A 23,631-nucleotide genomic window follows, 5' to 3' on the forward strand; every position below is an offset into this window, starting at 1 on the left:
TGTCATAATAAAGGGGTGGGTCATCTCAAGCAACTAAATCACACAATGGATGAACACTGGACCTGGAGTCAGGAAGTCCTGGGTTCAAATCTACTCCCAGACTACTTACTAATAATGTGATCCTGGGTATCTTTTAAAAATATATTTTTGTTTATTATAAATAATTTAGTTCTCACACACATACATCTGCAACTATCAGAGAAAACAAAGAATCACTTTATCATTATACATGAAAATGGAAGGTTTAGCAGAGGAATGGAGAGCAAAAAAGATTTTAAATAAAAAATCAATAAAATGATGAGCATCTCTCAAACCTGACTATCATTCTCCTTAGTCCTTGGAAGGATATAATAGCATACCCAGAGAAAGGAGCAGGATTTGGAAGTAAATAGTTAAGTGGATCAATAGATCTTCAATGAGAGAAAAACAAGAAAAAAACACTTAATTCTGGCAGCCAATGTTCTCACTTGCTCTAGTCTGATTCTTATGAGGTAAGCAAATATCTAGTACCCATTTTACAGAAGAAGAAACAAAGGACATGATCTGTTTATAGGTATAATGGCTACTTATCAAGCAGAATTAGGATTGCCACCCAGGTCTTCTCTCTTTTAGTTCTGGCCTCTCAAGTCAAGAAGAGAGTAAGAAATTCTTCTGGGCAAAAAAAATTATCTTCTTTGTATTTCACTTTCCTTCTCTTTAAAATGAAGTTAATAATACCACCTACCTTCCAAGATTATTGTGAAGACAAAATGAGATAATATATGTATTTCCATATGTATATGGAAAGCATCCAAACACTAATGTGCTTTATATATTTTTTATATTGTTATCTTAGAATAAGGGCAAAAGTCCAAGAACTGTAAGATTCCTTCATTTCTTCACTTATAAACTGTTCCTCTTCAGATGATTTCAATCCAGCAAAGTGAAATTTCAAGGAAAAAACAAGTCAAAATAATGTGCATAACTAAAGTGACTAGTTAATTTAATAAAATGATGGGATTATGTGCATATAAATTCCCATGTAACTAAATTTGTTTTCTGACACTATTTTTCAACTCTCCCATCATCCAAGAGCTCTTTTCCTCCATCTTTCTCAAATTATTGTTCTATTAATCTTTCCCTTAACTGCCAAAAATTCTAGAAAGAAAAGTTTACACTTCCTGCTTTCATTTTCTTTGCCATAAACTCCTCACCTTGTCAACTACCATTTTAACTGAAATATTCTTCTTTAAGATCACTAATAATTTCATTTATATCTGTATTAGTCCTCCCTCATTTCTTTACAGCACTTTTCTACCTTCTGTTTGACATAATTTCCTTTTTTGGCTTCTGTGACATTATGATACGTATGTCTCTTTTTGTTTCTCCAACCACTCTTCTATATCCTTTGATGGCTCCCTATTCTTTTCCCACTCATTAATTAGTTATGTCCCCAAAGGTTTTGTTCTTCTCCTCCTTCTCTTTTGTTTCTCTATTTTTCCCTTTACTATCTCGCTCATTTTCATAATTTTGATTCTTACAAATCTATATCTTCATCCCCAATCATTCTAAACTCTAGGCCCTTATTTCCAATTGCCTGTTTCATGTCTTCACCTAGAAATTCTGGTCACATCAAATTCAGTTTATCCAGAACTATACTCCTCTTTCCCCACAAAACTCTCCCTTTCCCTTGACTTTTCTGTTGATGGCATCACCATTCTCACAAGTCCCAAGGCTTGTAAACTCAAAGAGACTATAAGCTCCTTGAGGACAGGAGTGGTTTCTTATTGTCTTTGTATCATCTTTTCCATGACAGTGAATTGTAGGTACAGCTGATATTCAACATTCCTTGGTATAACTTTCAGACTTCAAGCATTCATTTGATTTTATTAGTAACCTCATTTTCACATTCACATTGGCAATAGTGTGCCTTCCTATGTACAGTAGAGATAAAATTAGAGGTATATACAAGTTTGTGGAGCATAGAGACATTTAAGAGACATTGAAGCTTCTGATCCCATCACAGATCATAGACCTAGGGTTAAACATCAATTTATATCTGCTATAATCCCATACTTTGAGACCCTTCAGGATTTCAAAGAACATATCATCTCCATAAAGGATTGCTTCAAGGGGTGCATTCTTCACAATTTCCAATGCCATTTACCAGCACTGAAGGATAAAATGTCAGAAATTATGTTGAGACCTTATCAGTTTTGATGTCTTCCAATAGTATTAACCAAAGTCCAAACAATTTCTCCCTTAGTTTTCAGAAAGCAGCCAAGTTAGAGAGGTTTAAGATAGTATATCATACTATGCCCCACCTCACCGTCTGACACAATGGAATGTTAGATTCAAGTTTAAAAATATTTTAGTTTTAAGAATTTTACTTACTGTATAATATTATGTACCAGTACTATCGATTTTGTGTGTTATAAAAGTGAATATTATCTGAAATAAATATTTTTATTGAAATGTTAGCATAAAAGATCACAGAATTCTACTGAATTCCTACTGAGAAAAAATGTTTTGCATGTTATCAATTTTATTTCGTGAACTACATTTCATGGGCTATTTCATGACTGCTGTTTTAGGAAAAGTACCTATTATCAAAATTAATGTTTTGTCATAAAAAATTATTTGCAGAAAAGTGTGTTTTCAACAATCTCTAAGGAAAGAATATGGTTTTGGTGATCATGGGAACCTAACTCCCTATTTGTCATAAATTTGATATACTAACATTAGCATTTTTTGACTTTTTTATGTTGTTTTAGACTTTTGATACCATTTTCTAGGAATGTCACTACTACAAAAGCTGTGTTTAACAAATGCTTATTAATTTGTTTATTGAGTTTCCCACTGTTTTCTTTTTCTCATTCCCACTTCCAATCAATTGGCAAGTCCTGTTTAGTCTATCTTGGTGTCAGAAGCATTACTCTAATGCTTATACTTTCTTAGCTCAAGTTCAATGTTGAATTAAATTGAGCCACTCACTAGTCATTAAACATTTAATAGAAGGAGGTTTACTTACTGCAAGGTAAGCAAAAAGCCTATAATGATTGTTGCTTATCCTTGTTGTGTTAAGGCAAAATAAACATTCTTATATTAAATCAGGTCTTTAATCAGGTCTAGGATAGCTTTGACTTATTCTAGGTAAAGCTTCCCCATGATTTTGGTATGAAGAAAAAAGATGAATCAGGGTATGATTAAACCTAGACCCATCTCATCCTCTCTATTCCCAATGCTACCTTTTTGTATTTATTTAATTGCCACCAAGTATTTACTACATAAATGTTTATATGCATTTGTCTTATAAGCATTAAACACTTATTTACATGTGTTTTATCTTCCTTGATAAAATTGCTAGAACCTGGAGGGCAGAGGCTTTTAAATTTTTGTCATTGCACCCCCAGCATATTTGCACAGTGTCAGACACATAGTGGCTAGTTAATAAAAATTTGCTGACTGATTTATAGTTTTCTCTTACCTGAGTTATTCTTATAAGCTTCTGAATAGTCTTCCTGCCGCTAATCTATCCTTCCTATGGCTCATCTTCCATAGTAAGCATTGCTGTGTTCATATTACTCTTTTGCTTTAACAAACTTCCAGTCATTCACCTTTGTTTCTCCAATAAGACACGAATTCTTGGTTCTACTATTTAAGGCCCTTCATCATCTGATTACATCTTCCCAATTTTATTTTACACAGTTCTCCTTCATGTTCTTTATGGTTCAGAAAACTGAACTACTCTCTGTCTCCTGGTATTTTTTTTTTCATTTTCTCTTCTTCATTCCTTTGCTCACATCATCCTCCTTGCTTAAAATGTTCTGTTTTCCACCTCCAAACTCCAACTCTTGAATTTGTTTCTTTACTCAACTCAGATCGTGTCTTATCTATAAACAGTTTTCAGCTGAAAGTCATCTATTTCCTCAAGTTACTCATAACACTTTGTGTTCTAAGTTCTTATAGAGTCTGGAAATCCAATTTTTAAACTGCCAATGCTTGTGGAATTATATTGCCAAGAGCCAGCACAGTACAGTGGAAAACATGTTACCTCTGGAGTCAGAAGACCTCTGTCTGAATTCCAGCATTACCACTCATGTGATCTTGAGGAGGTCAAGCCACTTCTCTGACACTGGGTAAGACTGGATAAACTCTAAGATCCTTCCCATTTTACATCTCAAAGCTGAATTTTTTACTTTGATCTTTGGCATTTGCCAAAATATTTACTTTGGGTAGAAATTTTGCATATTTCCCTCCAAGACATAAATACTTCATGAATATGTCACCATTCTGCTTTGCCCCACCTAAGCATTCTGGGAGTTCTTATTATCATTAGAAATGTGTTTTTTTTTTTTTTAAGACAAGCTTCTCCAATTCCATCATTTCTTCAGCATTACAGACATGAGTTGCACCTGAGAGATGTATGATGATTATTATTCCTATTAACAAAATTTTTAAAAAATATGATGATGATGATGTTAGCAGTGATGCCATTTCTAAATGGATTCTTCATTATCCCAACCCTAGAACTCTTTAGGTGATACTTTTGGTCACTTTGGGGTCTTTTTCCAATAAACTGATGGAACTAGGATGACTTTGATCAGAAAACAATGTCACTTTAACTAGAGAGGTTGTTGTCAGAGTATAGCATTCTGTCATGGGCCTTTTCCCATGTAGCAATATGGCGGCAACATCTGCTGGTTAATAGTACATTGCACCATGCACATCTTGTTACATGGTGACTTGTCAGCATTTTATTATGCATCAGACAATGAAAACAAGAAGACCTGGATTCAGGTCCTGCCTCTGACATTCTTTGTCTATGAAAATCACTTATCTCTCAGTGCTCTAGACAAGCCTCTAACTTGCAGAGAAGTGTTATGAGTGAGTCCTCCCACCAACCTAGAATATCCTAATACCAATCAAATAATGATAGGTAGCATTTTCATGACACTTTTAGTTATTTATAACTTAGTTTGTAAGACTTAGGGAATTGTAGAATTTTACAGATAGTTTCAAAGGTAAGAAATTAATTGAAATTCTCCTGACACCAAGTCTAGTGTTCTATTTCCTATATTGTGCTATCTTACACAATATAGTAAGAGAAATATTATGGTTTAATAAAATTAAAATCTATACATCATTACCTTTTTTGGGAGGTGGAGGCAATAGAGCTTAAGTGTGTCTGAGGCAGGATTAGAACTCAGGTCCTTCTGACTCCAGAGCTGATGCTCTATCCCCTGTACCATCTAGCTGCTCCTCATATCATTTTCTTTATTAATTTTAACAGACAAGTCTTTTTTTGATTCCTAGCCATAGACAGCACAAAGCTAATCACATCACATAGTAGCCAGCATGAAATAAGAATAGGCCTTATATCCTGGGAGGTAAAGTTAATTAATATCCAGTAGCCTATAGGATGACTAATTGGAATGACCAAATGTTTATAGCATAGGGACTATGTCCATTCAAGTCATTTTTCTTACCAAACATTTGACATAACAATACTTGTGAAGCCGCCTAAGGAGACAGCATGGTCTCCACATTGGAAAGGTCACATACTGTACTAGAATTCAGGAGACTTGGGTATTACTCCCAGCTCTGTTGCTAACTAGCTGTGTGCCAGTGGACAGGTCACTTAATCACTGTGGACATCACTTTCCTCACTGATAAAATGAGAAGACTGAACAAGTGATCTCATTTCATTGAGTAAAATAAACTATGTACCATTGGATTAAATCAAGGTCATAGGGGACCTTCCACATGAAGAGAGCCTTTCCCCTTTCACAAGGAGAAGCTTTGGTTTATGACAGATTTCACACATACACACATACATACTTAATAGAATTTTATTTTTTAATTACATGCAACAATAGTTTTCAGCATTCACTTTTATAGGATTTTGAGTTCCACTTTTTTTCTCCCACTCTTTTTTTCCCCCTTCCCAAGATGGCATGTAATCTGATATAGGTGATAACATGTATAGTTTAACATATTTTCACATTAAGTTATATTGTGTAAAGATAATCAGAACAAAAAAGCAAGAAACATGAGAAAAAAGCCCCAAATAACAAAAAGATGAAAAACCATTCAAACACCATAGTTCTTTCTCTGGCTATGGATAGCATTTTCTATCATGAGTCTTTTAGAATTATTTTAGATCATTATATTTCTGAGAAGAACTAGGTCTATCAAAGTTGATTATCACACAATGTTGCTGTAACTGTGTTCAATATTCTCCTAGTTCTGCTCACTTCACTCAGCATCAGTTCAGGTAATTCTTTTCAGGTTTTTTTGAAATTCACCTCCTCATCATTTCTTATAGCACGATAATATTTCATTCATTCCTGATGGGTCCTGATGGGTTGTACATATGATGTTTTTCATGAGTAGACTTTGTAGCAGCCCTATCAGCAATGTTGCACCATAGAATTTCCCTTGGGTATTTGAATTCGATCTAGAAATGACTGTGCTTTTGGCTACTGAGTGGTAGAGGATCCAGGGGTCACCTCATCACTGAGTCTTTGGGGGCAGCTAGTGGTGCAGTCTGGATAGAAGGGTTTATTTGGAGTCAGGAAGACAATGGTCTGAAGACTACCTCAGTGGGGAAAGTGATGTCCCCAATCAGTGATTAAGCAACCTGTCACTAACAACAGAATTGGGATCAATTAGATGATCCTGGTCAAGTCATTTAGCTTCAGTTTCCTCCTTTATGAAATGAGGTTGATAATAGCACTTACATTATAGCCCATTGTGAAAAATCAAAGAAGATAAAATGTGGAGTACTTTGCAAGCCTTGGAGTGCTATCTTACACTATTATTATTATTAATTATCTTGTGCTGAATGGTCTGTATTCTAGGATACCAGGTTATTAAAAAAAAAAAAAAAAAAACTTGGGTTCTGGTCTTAACCCTACTATCCCCAAGCCAAATATGTATGTGACAAATCTGAGTTTCATTTTCCTCATCTGAAAAATGGGAATGATTAATCTCTCTCCTTCCTTTTCCACAGGGCTGCTGTAAGGACCCCAAGAGCTAATGGAGGTATGACCGCTGTGTAAAGCATCAAGATAAACAAACCACACAGGCTTGGGAATTGTTGCTTTTAGGAAGCAACAACTTGAGTTAGGAGACTAATGTAATCTATTATTATTGTTGTTATTATCATCACCATTATCATTATTATTGCCTTTAGGGTCAGGAAAAGTGACAGGGGGTGGAGGTGACCAGTTATAAAACTGAGGTCATGGCCCTGTAGCCAGCAGCAACCGAGGCTTGGAGTCTCAGCTAGCTAGCATGAAAAGGAGCGCACCTAACAAATGGATAACAACAAAGGCATTCAAAGAATTCCTTGGCACCGGGAACCCTCTTGTGAGAGGAAATCCGATCTAGGAGGGGAAGTGAGTCAGAGCTTGCTTACAGTACTGGAGGGAGGGGTGCCTGGAGCTTAATTCTTCGGACTCTTCAGAATTTCCAGATTGGGTGAGTCCAGAGGGTCAAGCCCCAAAGCAGGGGACTCGGTAGGAGGTTTTGTTTTAACCTTGTCCATCAGGGAAAGAAAGCAGTCCTTTCAGTGCTCCCTGATCCTGGATCAAAACCCTCTCTGGCATGCTTACTGACAGTTTTTGAAGCACACATTAGGGGAACCTGCAGCCATACTCAGAGGGGTAGACCCTGGATAGCCCACCGCAGAAATTTAACTGCTGTGCAAGAGCAAAACTTTTGTTTCTCTCCAATTAGGAAGCAGTGTTCATGCTGCAGGGTCATTTATTCAGGCCTTTTTCAAATTCCCAGAACAGTTTGGGGAATTTTGGAGGGGGGGTAAAAAAAGAAAACAACCAATGAGGAATCTCCTGGACAATTCCTCAAAAATTCATAAGATCAAGAGTTTAGAACCAGGAGAAGACCTCAGATATTATCTAGTGCAATCCCCTAATTTTACTCAATAAGTAAATTGAAGCCCAGACAAGGTTAAGTGACTTGCCCGTCACTTAGAACCATGAAATGTTGGAGGTAGGATTTGAACTCGGGTCTTTTCAACTTCAAATCTAACCCCCTATTCCCTTAGACACACTATCCCTATAAGGCCCAAACAATGGCCATCTAAATATAAGGGGAGGAGAGGGAATAAATGCAGCTTTCATGGAATGTAATTTATTTGGAATAGCTGTTGGAAGTTAAATTTGCATTATTAACATATTCTTCATTACTTTCTTCAGTTTAGATGATCAATAAAATAATAATTCAATACCTTATTTGTTTGTTGATTTTTAAGGAATGAATGTTCACACTGAAAATTTAAATGCAGCTTTAATGGGATGTAATTTATTTGGCAAAGTCTGTTGGATCAGGTATTCGGCCTCTTCACTCCCTCTCCAAGCAGATTTTATTCATGCTCTTTCTTCTAGAAACCAGGGAACCTTTCTTCATTTTTTTTTTTTTTGTCACAGGATAAATTACCAAGGAAAATGTATAAGGATGAGAATTTGCTCCTCCGCCAGAAGACAAAACCTTAGTTTACCTCTCCCTTCATACAGATGGAGCTCCTCCTGCTGGGACCCCCAACCTTTTGAGAACCTCCATTGTGAGTCATTCTGCCATTTGGTACCAAATTCTCTGGTGAACAGTCATCTGCCTTGGAGGAGGGAAGGACGCTGCTGCCATAGCTCATCTCCTTAATGGGAAGATGGCAAAGTAACTATAAAAGCAAGCAAACAAACCAACACATGCCTCAGAACTGGCACCCTTATGAAACAGCAGCCCTGGATTTATGGGCAATCATGAGTGATATGATTGCCCTTCTGCCTCAAGAAAGCAGAATAGAAATCATGAAGACCCAGCCAATCTTCCCCAGCCTTGAAAAGCCAGGCTCTGTGTTTAGCATGGCTGTTATTTCTCATTCTCTGGTGCCTTGATGGAATCTATGCATTACCCAGATGGATAATGGAAAGGGTTTGTTGGTAAATGCATAACAAACTCTTGGGGGAGAAAAAGTATGTACAGAACACTTTTAAGTTTAATTTGCACTATTAACATTCTTCATCACTTTCTTCAGTTTAGACGATCAATAAAATAATAATTCAATACCTGATTTGTTTGTTGATTTCTAAGGAATGAATGTTCACACTGAAAACTTAACAGTTTTCTAGATTTGAGCTAATTTCAGGATAATCCTGGATCATGGGCTTCCTAAAATGTGCTATTTTCTTTGGATGGATGAATGCATATAAAAGCATTTATCAAATACTCAGTCTGTGTAAGGCACTGTATGGTGGAGTAATTTAGCAGCATGAAGACAGTTAGGTCTTTGCTTGTCAATGAAACATTAAAAAGGTGTTTTAAACATGACCCAGAGAAATACTTGTTAGCCTTCCTTCCCAGCTCTAAACTGAAATCATCGGAGTGTCTTAATCCAGCAGAGCTAGTTCTAGGTTTTTCTTTGGCTTCAAAAAAATAGACGTAGGTCCTTAGCTACTCCCACCCCCCTCAGCCAAAGGGGAAAGATATACTGTACAGTTGACTTGCTGTTGATGTCTTGATGGTCCCAGGGCTTCTTCACAATTCCCACTTCATTGGGGTGAGACCTGAATACACAAAGAGGGTGGATCTTAAGAATAGGAGAATCTGCTGCCATACAACCAAGACATATAAATATGAATGTCAAGCTATTGCAGTCCGTGAAAGGCTTTGAAAATACCAGGGAGTTCCAGAGCGCACTGGGCCCCACATAAGCACAATGAAATGATAATGAGGACAACCAGGAGCAAAGACCACCCACCAGCGGTTTTATAGCGGTAGCCAGGAATGACGGGTCTCTGTGGAACTATTGACACTGGATGGCATTGTCATTTTTAGCACATGTAAAAGCGACAATTGTGAAAGGAATTGTCTCTGTCAAACGGGAGCCAGACTATTTATGGACACCCCTGCCTGCCCCACATTCTTGTGCCATGGGCCATAGGTAGGAGAAAATGGAAACATTCTACTTGGTTTCGACAGATTTTCCCACCGACTCCGTGGATGCACTTAATTAACCAAGGAAGAAATATGCTTGGTAGACCTTATTATTTGGCCCACTCAAATGGAAGTCTTCCTAGTTTAAGCTCAGCATAGTACCTTAACTTTACCCTGCCTAATTCCCTTGTCTTGTGAGTGAACTCGGCTATACTTCTATACTCCCTTCTCCTTGGTCCGTGGATGGGCTAAGAAATGTTCCTTAGATCAGTGCTATCTAAACCCTAAATGAGGATCTTTTTGAGCTACATTGACTTTGGTTTTAAATTTAATATTATCTACACATTATTATATTTTAAATTTATTTTGTTAAATATTTCCAAATTACATTTTAATCGAACTCAGGGAGCACTTGAGAGGGGCTATGTGTTGACACCTGGGATCTAGACTTTATGGGTTTCTTATTTCTCTAAGAGGAGACAAAATTAGTTGTTTATAGTCTTTTAAATGCTTGAGTCTGATCATATTGTTCATAATACATATTCAGAATTGAAACTATTTGAAAAAAAGTTTTAAAAATCGAGGCACTGGGGATAGTAAGATTGTTTTGTGTCTTCATCTATTCCATCATAAATAGGATAGCGTGTATGCATTTTTGGAGTGCTATTTTAATGTATTTGAAATTCTAGCTCAAAGTTTCCTTTCCTTATGCCCTATTATACATCAGATCATGAAGGGACAGGAAAAGGACATAGTGCCTACATAGTCTATTTTGGGTGCCTGAGAGGTCACCACGACTCTGGGGAAGGCTAAATCAAACAAGTCTTTAGAACCACAGCTCTTCACACATCTTGCCCAAAGACAGAAGTCTCACAATCCAGGCTCTATTCATCTGTAGCAGCTGCGCATCTGGCCCATTGTTTGCCCCTGGTTTCTTTTAGGTGCCTGCTGTAATGAAGGATGACAGGGCTGAAGCTGGCGTACAGTCTGTGCCTCCTCCAAGATGGGTGAATTAGAGATTCACTGCACACTCTACCCATGATGGCCACTTGGTCATTGCGGATGCTAAACTCAATGATGCAAAGGACTAGGAGCAGGAGAATCTAAACAGAAATGACTAATTTGGTTCCAGCTGAAGTCTAGCAATGCATTTGGAGCTAAATGGGAAATAGTCATCCAGCCACAGATTCCCTGCTGCATGGCTTTATAATTCAACTGAGCAGTCACAAAGGATCCCAATATGGTTTAGGACAGAGGTTGAAAGGCAAGCAAGGTGAGAAGTGAATGCAGAATTTGACTAGTGTTCAACAGCATTAATTTCCAAGGCGTATCCAGCTATTCTTGCACCTGGTCTAAGTCCTCAAGATTGCATCCTCAGCCTGGGCACAGAATCAGGAGCGAGGGTAGGTGGTGGTTTGGGGACCCATGGTAACCAGGTGGCTTCTAACCGGCAACTCATCAGTAAAATGAGGAGGTTGGGACTACATAGCAATTATAATAGTAGCTAGCACTTAGATACCACCTTAAGGTTTACAAAGTGATTTAACTATGTGCTCTCATTGGGTCATCCCTTATAGATCTTAATCCTCTGAACCCCATCTCTGACTTGTGACTTTCCAGATTAGGAGGCAGTCTTAGAGCCATTAGATGCACAGCTCTGACCTCATCCCCTGACTCCCAGCCTTCCTTTCACTGTTATATTTAGTATAATCAGAGTGCTCAGGCAATTTCTTGAGGTCAACTATTGCCACCATTGTTATTTTTTAGGAGTAGACCTGGCAAGGTCTAAATGAGAATCTTTCCTGAACCATCTCAAATAATTAGAAAGAAAAAAACATAACTTATGCTCTTTGAAAAATTGCTATTCTCTACTTTCAGTAGGTTTTTGCTTTCTGTCATGGTAGCATAGCTTTTATAGGCTCCTGATCAAAATTTCCTTCTCCCTCCAATCCCAGTAGGTCTGAGTTTGCATCTTCTGGTTGGAGAAATCCTCAACAATTCCTGTTTTTAATTCAAGGGGAAACTTTTGCTTGAATGAGATCTGCAGAATGATGCACCAAACACAGGTCTGACTTTAAAATGACCTCCGAAATAAGATGCAAGTTTCCATTTCCCAGGCATGTACCTCACCTGCTTCCTCATGGGGATATGTTTTGGATGGTGCAATTCATGCATGTGGTTGGTCTCCCTTATGCAAAGCCCATATGGTAGAAGTTCTCTCTGCTTTATTTTAAGTAGAAGGGATTCTCAAATAGATTGATCCTTGGCTTGTTCCTTGCTTACACCAAATGGATATGGCTGATACTGGTGGCCAGAGCAAACTCGTCCCCTTTCCAGAAAAAATAAAGAAGCTTAGGGTTTTATGGTGAGAAAGAAACAGGGACACAATTGCCTACATAAATATTATAAATGGAATCTGCAGTGACTTCACTGATGGTGGTCACTGACTGCGTAGGTGGGGCTGAACGAGTGACATGGGGGCCAGCCACAGCCACTCCTATACTCTTCACATGTCAAGAATATCCTTTGGTTAGTGGTCGCAGCTGCTGTTTGCATCTCTGCTTCCTGCCCGATGCCTTTACTCAGAAAAGGGCCATTCCATTCCTGATCAGTGCACACCAGGTTTGTCTGTTTGCTGCTGTTCCTCAGCTGTCTGTAGCTCGGCTGTGTTGTTTGAAGCTGTACTCCAGTGTGCCTTTGAGGTGACTTCTGCTTGTTCCTTGCAGCTGTCCCACTTGTGCTCACCATACAGCAGCTGCTTGGGTATCCTGCTCTCATCCATCTCTGCACATGTCCTGCCCAGAGGCCCCAAATTGGAACGTGTTTCTTCAGCTCTGAGAGACTGGCTATGTCCTGCCTTGCTGTTTACTGTTAATTATAGCTTCAGGTCCCAATTTCACAGACATAGAGGAGGTTAGACACTCTTGCTTCTCTCTAAGTCTGTGACGGGTTGGTTCAGTTGATTAGAACTAATTGGGCCAAGGTCATGGGTCTAATTCCCACGTGGGTCGGTTAGCTTTGCTCTGATCATGACACCAGACAGCACCTCTAACCCTGCTGTGCCATCTCATTAATCCTTGCCATCCATCACAAAGAAGACTGGATGAGACATTGTGGATAGGTAGATACACGCTCAGTCCCTCTCCTAGCAACCCCTCAAAAGTTCTCTCTCTACCCAACAGATAGAGAGTTAGTATCATCGTTTCTGCTCATGGAGGACAATATCATTGCCTGTTGGCCATCAGTAGACTCCAGAACATGACGGACTTCTGAAAACCTTGCTTATTATCTTCATTCTTTTTTTCACCTTCATTTGGAAGTCGTGTGGTTGTTGTTCAGTTATTTTGCAGTCATGTCAGATTTTTTGTGACCCCATTTAGGATTTTCTTTGGCAAAGACACTGGAGTAGGTTGCTATTTCTTTCTCCAGTTCATGAGGAAAATGAGACAAACGGTTAAGTGACTTGCCCAGGGTCACACAGATAGTAAGTGTCTGAGGCCGGATTTGAACTTGCTGATTCCAAGACCTAGCTAGCAATCCAATTCAGTAATTCACTTCTGGGACCTCCTATATTCAAGATATTGTGCTAAGCTGTAGAAATATGACAGACAAATATAAAATAATTCTTGCCCTCAACCGGCTTATATTATTTTGGAGGGATGCAATGTCTGCATAAGTTAGAAGAGAATATAAGCTCCTTGAAGGCAGGCAAAGTTTCATTTTTGTGTTTGTGGCTGCATCCCCCACTGCCTGGCACAGAGTAGGTGCTTAATCAATTGATCAACATGTAGTTATTAAGAACTTACTACATGTTCATCTTAGTGCTAGAGATACAAAAAAAGCAAAAAAAAATAAAAACAGCCTTTGACTTCAAAGAACTTATATTGCAATGAGGGAAAAGTACATATAAATAAATAAGTACCTACAAGTTACTTACAGGGTAGAAGGAAGGAAAAATTAGAGGGAAAGTTTAAAGTTATTGGGGGCATGAGGAATGATAAAGAGGAGAGCATTTGAACTAAGAGTTCAAGGAAGCCAGATTCTCAGAGGGAATAGTGAAGAATTAGAACATTCCAGGCAAGGAGATAGTCAATGCAAAGACATGTAGATAGGAGATGGAATATTATATGTGAGGAAGAGCAAGAAGGTTAAAATTGTGTGTGTGTGTGTGTGTGTGTGTGTGTGTGTGTGTGTGTGTGTGAGAGAGAGAGAGAGAGAGAGAGAGAGAGAGAGAGAGAGAGAGAGACAGAGAGAGAGAGACAGAGACAGAGACAGAGAGACAGAGAGAGACAGAGATTGGTGATGGGGGATGAGAAAAGGTCAAGTAAAGGACCAAAGGACTGGAAAGATAGGAAAGGACCAGATTGTGAAGAACATTAAGTGTCAAACAGAAGAGTTTATATTTGATTCTGAAGGAAGGAGGAACAATGACACATGGGAGTTTTTGGGGCAAATGACAAAACTCTTATTTTTTTGAAAATAACTTTGACAACTGTGAGGACAAAGGATTGAAAAAGGGAGGGAAAGACCAATGAGAAGGATATCCCAATAGTCCAAGCTGGAAATCAAGACAGTCTGAATTAAGGATATAAGTGGAAAGAAGGGGATATAAATGAGAGATACTGTGAAGATTATTGCTTGGGATTGATCAACAGAAGAAAATACAAAGTAATCCAAGTAAGACAAAGAAATTTCAAGAGGTAGACAGCACGAGTAAAGAAGCCCCAGGAAAGACTTCATGTAAGAAACAAAACTCTATAGTTTATTAATGGATTTCAGATCTACATAATCAATGAAACTCTTGTTTGTCATGTCTTTGAGCACTGTCTATTATATACTATATAAAATTTTTCCATGGATTCTTATGTATAGGTTTCTAATGTGTAGTCATCAGCTTACAGCTGTTCCTGGATGATGAGCTCAAGGACTTGTGATAATATTCATGGGCTATTGAATTAAAGAGAGTTTCCCAGAAGAGATGAAGTGTGTTCAGAGATAAGCTTCTCGATCTCTTATTTCCTAAAACATGACTATTTAAAAGAGGTTAAGTAAGACTAGACTTACTGCACAATCTTCTTTTATTACAGTGCTGATGGGGAACAAGGCAATAAGGTGAAGAAAAGGTAATTGAAGGGATTATGAACATATGCTAGAAACACTTTTAGTGACATGGCTGGTGAAAACAATGAATTAGCCAAAATGGTGTCTTTGTCATGACATAAACTGTTTCAGATGGATTTTTTTTTTTTGCCCAATGCTCACTCATGTTGTTGGCTACTTCCTCCAAATTTCACCTTGGGAACTACTGACTTTTTCCATAGGTGAATACTGAGATTGCCCAGTGGGCAGACTGCTCTGGTCCTGTTTAAATCATTTAGCCAAAATCAGCTTACATAAATATGTATAACTAAAAATGGAAGATAAAACTTCTGGTTTCATAAAAGGCACATCCAATGGGGTGAAGGAGCAAATAGGTTAGAGGAATACCAAGATGGAGAGCCCAGAAGCAGTCTATGGCATGAAATGGTTGTGAGTGAAGGTAAATTAAGGTTGAACTCCATTGGCCTTGGGATGTGGCAGAATATTGAATGGACAGGGCCACTGTGCAGATATAATGATGGAGGAGGGAAAAGAAAGAGAAAAGAAAAATCCTTTTTAAAGCACTTACTATATGCCAGGCATTGTGCTAAATGCTTTACAATATTTCATTTGATCTTCTTTTGAATGGGTGTGCAACAGCATGAGGCCTGGGAAAGGGAACAGAGCTGGTTGTGCTGCAGTTGCAAGAGGATAAGAGAAGACCACAAAATATAAGAAGAGTAAGTCTGAGTGCCATCACATGACAGTCCCTTTAAATTTTGGCATTCTAGACAGAGGCCCAGTTGCCCAGCTCTAGCTTTTGATCTGCCAACATCTAATTTATTTTTAATTAATATCCTACCTACTTTTTTTTGAAAAGGCTCACACAACTTAATGTAATAGAAAATAAGGCAGGGAGGCTAAAGCAGAATAGAGACCTTCTAAAAGGATCAGAGGCGATAGAATGTCTAATCCTGATGTAGCCAAGAAAACTAGAGGCTATAGTGGGAGGTGTTCATGAAATCATACAGATATTAGAAGGGCCAGAATTTAAACCTGGGCCCTTGGACACTAAAGTCAATATGCATTCCACTGTGTGACACTACCTTTCCTAAACCTAACCATTAGATGTAACCAGGCCTCTGAGGAAAGCTGATTACTATAATTGGGCATTGAACTTCAATTTGGCTGCTAATTTTTGGCAAGGAGAAGCAAGTTGGGTTATATAATTTACATTGTCTGACCAAAAAAAAGTAGCTTTGCCTGCAAAACCAAATCTTTGTCCAGAAACTGCATTCAAAGAGGAATTTGTTGAGTAGAACTTTGTATGAGGGAGATTGAGTAATAAAGAGGGGAATCTTGAACTGTACTTTTTGCCAAAAAGTAGAAACGCTGTTTATACAAGACCCTTGATTTAACTTTTATAAAGGTTAAAGGCATAATATGAAGACATTTATGCTGAACTAATATGATCTAGACACTTTGTCTTCTAGTAATCTAACTTAATTCAGGAACAGCTCTAGAAGAATCTAGAAAAAGAGAATATGGGACTGACTGTCCCAAAGATCAGATGTATTAAGGCAATCTTAGGTACACTTTTCATTCTTGAATAAATTTTCTAATCAATACCTTTAGTGCTGACATTTGGGGAGGTTTTGTTTCAATGAGTTCTAGATACTTAGCTACCATAGATGAGGAAGACAAAAATGTCATTCTTTTATGAAAACTCAAGATCTACACTAATCATACCCATGTAGAAGATTGGTCCATTTTATCAAAGTATAGGTAGGAGGGATGCCTACAAATAGAATGAACATTTTCCTTTTCCCTGAAGAAGAGTTCTAGAATTTTTGGATTCCAATACTTAGTCGAATTGTTAAAGATCTGAACATGAGAAGACTTTAGCTGGAAGAATTGGTGGACAATGGAGAGAAATGAACTGATGCTAAGTGAAATAAGCAGAACCAGGAGATCATTGTACATAGCAACCAGAAGATTATACAATGATCAATTCTGACGGTTGTAACTCTTTATAACAATGAGATGATGGATGAAGGTAAATTAAGGCCAGTTCCAATAGTCTTGTGATAAGAGAGCCTTCTAAAAACCAGAGAGAGAACTGTGGAAACTGAGTGTGGATCACAACATTAGCATTTTCACTATATTGTTGTTTGCTTGCATTTTTTTTTCATTTTCGATCTGATTTTTCTTGTGCCACAAGATAATTGTATAAATATGTATACATATATTGGATTTAACATATATTCTAACATGTTTAACATATATTGGATTGTCATTTAGGGGAGGGGATGGGGGAAAGGGGAAGAAATTTGGAACACAAAGCTATGCAAGGGACAATTTTGAAAAATTATCCATGCATATGTTTTGAAAACAAAAAGTTTTAATAAAATAAGAATTGCTGGGCAGATATTACCTTTGATAGACATTTCCAGTTGTTTGTTTGTTTGTTGTTGTTATTGTTGCTTTCCTCCTCCTCCTCCTCCTCCTCCTTCTTCTAATTCTTCCTTTTTCTGTCTTCTTCCACCTTCCCTTCCTTCCTTTTTCTCTTTTTCTTGTTCTTCTTCTTCTTCACTGTCCCCCTTTTTTATTCTTCTTTTCTTTCCATATTATAAAAATATAGGAAAGGTTCTTCTTTCCATTTCATATATGGTTGTGTGTCATACATAGCCTAAAAAAAAAAAAAGGATTAGTTCAATTAAGAGTTGCCATAGTCTCAGGGCTGCATAAGATTCTTCAGAGCTTTGTATATGGCCCTAAAGTTTTAGGAAAAATATATTACTATTATCATTGGATTAATGTTATGATTATCAGCCATATCATGGATATGTGCTCCTCCCCACCTCTTAGAGAAAAGAATAAAAGACTACAGGGGCAGACTGTGATGTATATTCTGAGATCTAGTTACTCTATTGACTGGTTTTGCTCAAGTACTTTTCTTTATGATAAGGAAAGGCTCAATAGTGGGAGACATAAGGGAAAACAATTGGGGTACAAAAATAGTATTTTTAAAAGAAAATAAAAATTTATAGAAAGGTTCTTCATAGTAGCTACCCAGTTATCCATAGACTATATCTGGGAATCATTGGTGATTTAGGGATTCATCTTCACAGGAGGATGGAAGGTAACTTCTTTATATCAATACATCTTCTAACTCCATCATGATTCTCTTTTTGTGTTTATTGGGCCCAGGAACTGTTTAAAGTGAAATTGTACAAACACAGGAACTGATTACATGGATAATGTCCTGACATCTAGACCATTTTAAAGTATTTTATCCAAAAGTGCTACAGGTACAAGACCTATAACATGCTCACTTGGGTCCTATTGCATATTATAGAATATAGGAAACACTATTCGTGTTTTGAAAAAACAAAAGCAGATCCCCTCTCTGCACTCCTCTCACCTCCTCTCCATGATGCTCCCTCACTCTTTAAAGGAGAAAAAATAAGACCCTATTTCTACTGCACCGCCATGTCCTGGAGCCTGAAGTTTCTAAAGATATGGCACTGTTCGATTGCATGTATTTTTTCTGAGTTTAGTCATGTTGAAGAAGCGTTGGGTTTTGAAATGTCAAAGCATTGGCCTGAAGGAAGTGGGCATGGTTCCCATTTATATAGCATGGAATTTCTGGAAACAGGGTTGCAAATTGCAGCAACAACGTGTTAAGTCTAAGCCCTCAATGGTTGCCGCTGACCCTTGGGGAAATCAGTGGTTGTATGGACATCTTAGTATGCAAGTCAGGGACAAATACACATACACACATACACACATATACACACACACACACACACACACACATACACACACACACACACACAATCTTGCTTTCTCTTTAAAAGAAAAGCTATTAAAACCTCCTTCCCTAAAACCAAAGGATGCTCTTATAGGCTTTGGTTTGAGAACCCAATTTCTTCACACTGGTTTTTCCATGTGGCCTACAGTTAAATGCACAGCTTGGGCTTCCTAAGGCATTTGTCTCTGGAAACAGGAGGAGAAGTATATTTACACTGAATCAAATGAGATTGCTTGCTTTCTATCCATGTAGGGGGTAGTGGGATATGATGTAGGCTGGCTTGACAAGTTAGGCAATAGGCTGGAAATTCAAAGTCTGAAGATTTTGGACCCTGCTGTGCTATGTGTGACCCTGGGCAAACCACTTAACGTTAGTTAAGTTCACTGTCCACATATATAAAAGGGGAAGCTGGGTCACACAGCTGGTAAATATTAGAAGCATGTTGCCACTGAACTGATGAATGAGAAATACTCACAGCTCTGTCATCTTCTCCAAAAATGAATAAGAGGATTTCTAGAATATTTCTTCTTCGTGTATTTGATTGGGTTCTTTGCATAAAGGTACCAGGGAATGCCTTTTTATAGAAGCAAAGTGGCCTCTTCTGCATAAAAGCCTTCAGCTTGTCATCAATGAAGGGCTGGGGTGAATAACCTCTGTCATTCTTGACTATCTCCAACAGCCATCTCCATGGGTGCCACAGAGTGCCATGGGCAGGGGGGAGTCATATGGAAAAGAGAAAAAAGAAATTAGAATGGATGAAGGAAGAGGGGGAAGGAAGGAAAGAAAGAAGAAAGAAAGGAAGAGGAGAGGAAGGGAAGGAAGGAGGGAGTAAAGAGGGAAAGTGAGAAACAAAAGAAGAAAAAGGAAGGAAGAAAAAAGAAAGGAAGGAAGAAAATAAAGAAGGGAGGTAAAAGAGAGGGAGGAAGAAAAAAGAAGAAAAAGGAAGACAGAAAAAGGAAGGAAGGAAGAAAAGAAGGAAGAAAGGAAGGGAGGAAGGAAAGAAAGAAGGAAGGAAAAAAGGAAAGAAAGGAGGGAAGGAAGGAGGGAGAGAAAGAGGGAGGGAGGGAAAAAAGAAGAAAAAAGAAAGGAAAGAAAGAAGGGACAGAGGGAGGAAGGAAGGAAGGAGGAAAAGAGAGAAAGAAGGAAAAAAGGAAATAGAGAGGGAGGCAAAGAGAAGAAGAGAAGAAAGGAAGGGAGGGGGTGAAAAAAGAAGAAAAGAAGAAAGAAAGAAAGAAAGAAAGAAAGAAAGAAAGAAAGAAAGAAAGAAAGAAAGAAAGAAAGAAAGAAAGAAAGAAAGAAAGAAAGAAAGAAAGAAAAGAAAGGGAAGGAAGGAGGGAGGGAGGAAGGAAGGAAGGAAAAAATAAAGGAAGGAAGGAAGGAAAAAAGAAAAAGAAAGGAAAAAAAGAAACCTCATAAAGTAGGTATGAAAGAGGCCTAGCAAAAACTTCTTCAGGTTTTATGATTTGGCTGAATTATAGAAACTTCATCTCTCACAGATCTATGCTCCCTGCTCACTCTAGTAAACAGAGTTCTAGATGAAGAGCTTGGAGGTTAGGTGGAAAATACTGGATTTGGAGTCAAAAGATAGGCTTCCATTCTGACTCTGATTCTTAGCACTTGTGTGACCTTAGACACAAATTCACTCAATCTCTATGGGCCTGTTCTTCATCTGCAAAATGAAGGCTTTGGTGAGATGACCTTGAAGGCCCCTCCAGCTCCAAATCTGTAAATCTAGGTCCCGGGGCTGACGAAAGAGCTTTGCTTTAATGCGCCTTTCTCTCCATCCAGTGGGGTAATGCTATCTATTGCTGCTTCTGAACATCAAAGGATCCCTGTGAACAGAAATGTGTGGGAAAGCTTGTTTCCCCTTTGGCACTGTCCATCTGTCCATTGAAGTTCAACATGAGCTTCACTGGAGCTACCCCATCTGCTGGTGATTGCCCTGCAGTCAAGTGGAGCCACTTACCCTCCAGTTGTAGCCTGATATAGAAGTTCAGATGCGATGGAGAATAAGGAGGAAGAAAGATCCATGCTTCAGTGGGCTTATTGCTTTCATCTACCTGTGTACAAAGGGGGGAAACCAAGCCTCTGATTATCATTTATAGAAATCCCACTCTTGCCGCTCCTAGATATTTTAGCATGTGTACTATTGGAATCAAAAGGAAAGAAAAAAAAAATACCCTTCCCAATTGAAACTTCAGAAATGTGGTAGCCAGCTCTGTAGGATTGTTTTCCTATCCCCTAAGTCTTGTGAAAGGGCAATGCAGAAAACCAAGACACCCTGTGTCTGTAATAAACAGATGAGTAGACTCTCAGGGGAGAAGGAGGTTGAACACACACAGAGAGAGTTTTCAGTTTGAGATCTCTACCTGACCATGAAGCGATTTTTCCATATCTAGAAGTAGCTGGGGAGCCTTTCATTTTTCCAGTTCTAGGAGAATAGGTGGAGAATTTTACTGTCCCAGGGGATCATTGAATCTTTGATTCTTTTTTGTTTCTGTGTTTCCTTTGTGTGTGGAATTAAAACTGTATATCACCCATCTGACTTATATTTGTGTTCTAGATATGCTTTTTCCTTCCCTTCCCCTTTCCAGCTTTCCTCCTTTTGGAGGATCCTTTGCACCAGAGTGATAATTAGAATTGTTCTGCATGAATCTGATGTGGAGATGAAATCGAAGAGCTTAGTGTCTCTCTTAAGGGGAGTCTGAGAGCATCAAGCACAGGTAAAGGACAGAGACTGGCAAATTTTGCCAGCCCACAGGGCCTCCAAAACTCAGGTGCCAGTTTTAGATTAGGAGCTGTGATACGGAGAGATTAATAGTTCAAAGTCACAAATGTAGGGAGTAGAAGAGGTTTGGACCCAGGTCCCCTTACTCCAAAGTCCATACTCTGTCCAATCTACTCCACTGTCCTGAGTCCAAGGTGCTGATTTTGTAGATGAGGTCCAAAAGCAGGAAATCTTCCAGTCTTCTTTAGCTGCATTTTCCTTTGTGGTTTTATATTCTCTCTCAGCAATGGTAACCTTGTAGAAGGTTGATGTTTTTCACCCCCCTTCACCTAACCGTGGTCATAATGGCCTAAGATTTTATTATTCTTGTCACAGCCAATTGTTTACATATATTTTAAAGGTTTGAGCCTTAGGATTCAGACTTTGCCAGGCTCATCCTGAGAAGCATTTTCTGATTAGAGAATCAGATTGTGCATTATCATCCCAGCAACAATCTTCATGCCAGAGTCCTGTAGCAAAAAAAAAGATGACTTAAGCAACAGTCTGGACTAACTAACAGACTGCACTGTAGGGATGGCCTGCTATCTGAAATACTTTCAAATAATAGGCATAACAGAATACACTCTACGGGGGAAAACTGTCAAAAACACTCAGCCCAATATTTTTGTCTTTTTCAATAACCAAATCAAATTGACTGTACAATTGGTCCAATCTATCATATGTGAACTGATTATTAAAATTGCTAAGAAAAGAAAGTCCCATACCCCTTCTTTTCCCCTTATCTCTCTACTTTCTCCTCCACTGAGGCTCTTTCAATGTGCCTCTGACTCCTAACCCTGTTACTGATGCTTTACCCTAAATAGATTTCTATAAGTATATGAAGTAATATCAGTTTTCTCCTCCTCGTTCAAATCTTCTAACGCATTCATCCCTTTTTTCTATCATTTCTTATTTCTGAGGGGAAAAAAAATCTCTCACCTTATCTGTTAAGGCTAACCCTGCCATTTAGATTCTAGATCCAATGTCTTCTCTTCTTCTCTGAGACCTTGCTCTATGAATGATCTCCCTTGGATCTTCAGTCTTCACTTGGTTTGTAGCTCTTGCTCTTCTGCCTATCCATATGTTCAAGTCTTTTTTTCTTATACACACACACACACACACACACACACACACACACACACCCTTGGACTCTGAAGCTCCATCTTTCTTCTTCTTTATACTGTAAAACTTCCTTAAAAAGAAATCCAATCACTGCCCAAGCTGCCACACTCCTTGCTCATTCTCTTCATTTTTCAATCCTTTACTATCTTACTTCCATCTCCACCATTATACTTCTACTATTAATAATTTCCTAATCATCAAGTTCAATGATCTTTTTTCAGCAGTCTTCATGCTTTTTTCTTTTCTTTTTTTAAATAAAAAAGGATTATAGCATTGTAGATTAGTATGGGAAGGAACCTTAGAGATAATCCAATTCCCCCCCCTTTTTTTTTACAGATATGGAAATAGGAACAGAGAGGTCACATGATTTGCCCATATTATTCAGCTTCAGGTTTTGAACAATTCATTCCAAAACTCACTTTTTAAAAAATATATACTCCTCTTCCTTTCTCTCAAGAACTTTACATTGCATTTATATGCATTAAAGTTGCCAGAATCACTTTCCAAAAGAAATTAAAGATTTTTAAAGTAGTCAAAGATATTTGAGATGTATTGTAGTCTAGTAGCTAGTGAACTGGCCTTGACTCCAGGGAGACCCAAGTTCAAGCACTGGCTGTGATTACTAATGTGCTAGATATGACCCTGAGAACATTATTTCACTTTTGACTAGAGGTATCTCACATATGACTCATGGGCTTTATCTGGTGTGCAACACTATCCAGAGCAGCCTGGACCAGATTAAAATGTAGTTCCTATCTGATTTTTAATGTGGTGATATATTAATTAAAAAAGGAAATATATAAAATGGGTGGTTTTGTAAGTTAATATGAGGTTTAGTGGCTCCTGTTTCTATTTGACTGGCACAACCACTTTAGACAATTCTCCAAAGCTATAAGTTGCTTTGGTAGGAAAA

The 23,631-nt window shown here is 38.2% G+C and overlaps 1 long non-coding RNA gene across 1 annotated transcript; it reads right to left on the reverse strand.

The window, feature by feature from the left end:
• Window positions 1-5,863: 5,863 nt before the first annotated feature.
• On the reverse strand, window positions 5,864-19,665 carry LOC127563493 (uncharacterized). The gene is made up of 3 exons (XR_007953973.1): window positions 19,305-19,665; window positions 17,450-17,704; window positions 5,864-9,566 (listed from the first exon to the last, which is right to left on the reverse strand). It is a non-coding gene; the product is annotated as an uncharacterized LOC127563493 (long non-coding RNA).
• Between the last annotated feature and the right edge of the window lie 3,966 nt (window positions 19,666-23,631).

This window comes from Antechinus flavipes, chromosome 4 (genome assembly GCF_016432865.1).
Source record: "Antechinus flavipes isolate AdamAnt ecotype Samford, QLD, Australia chromosome 4, AdamAnt_v2, whole genome shotgun sequence".
Lineage (NCBI taxonomy): Eukaryota > Metazoa > Chordata > Mammalia > Dasyuromorphia > Dasyuridae > Antechinus > Antechinus flavipes.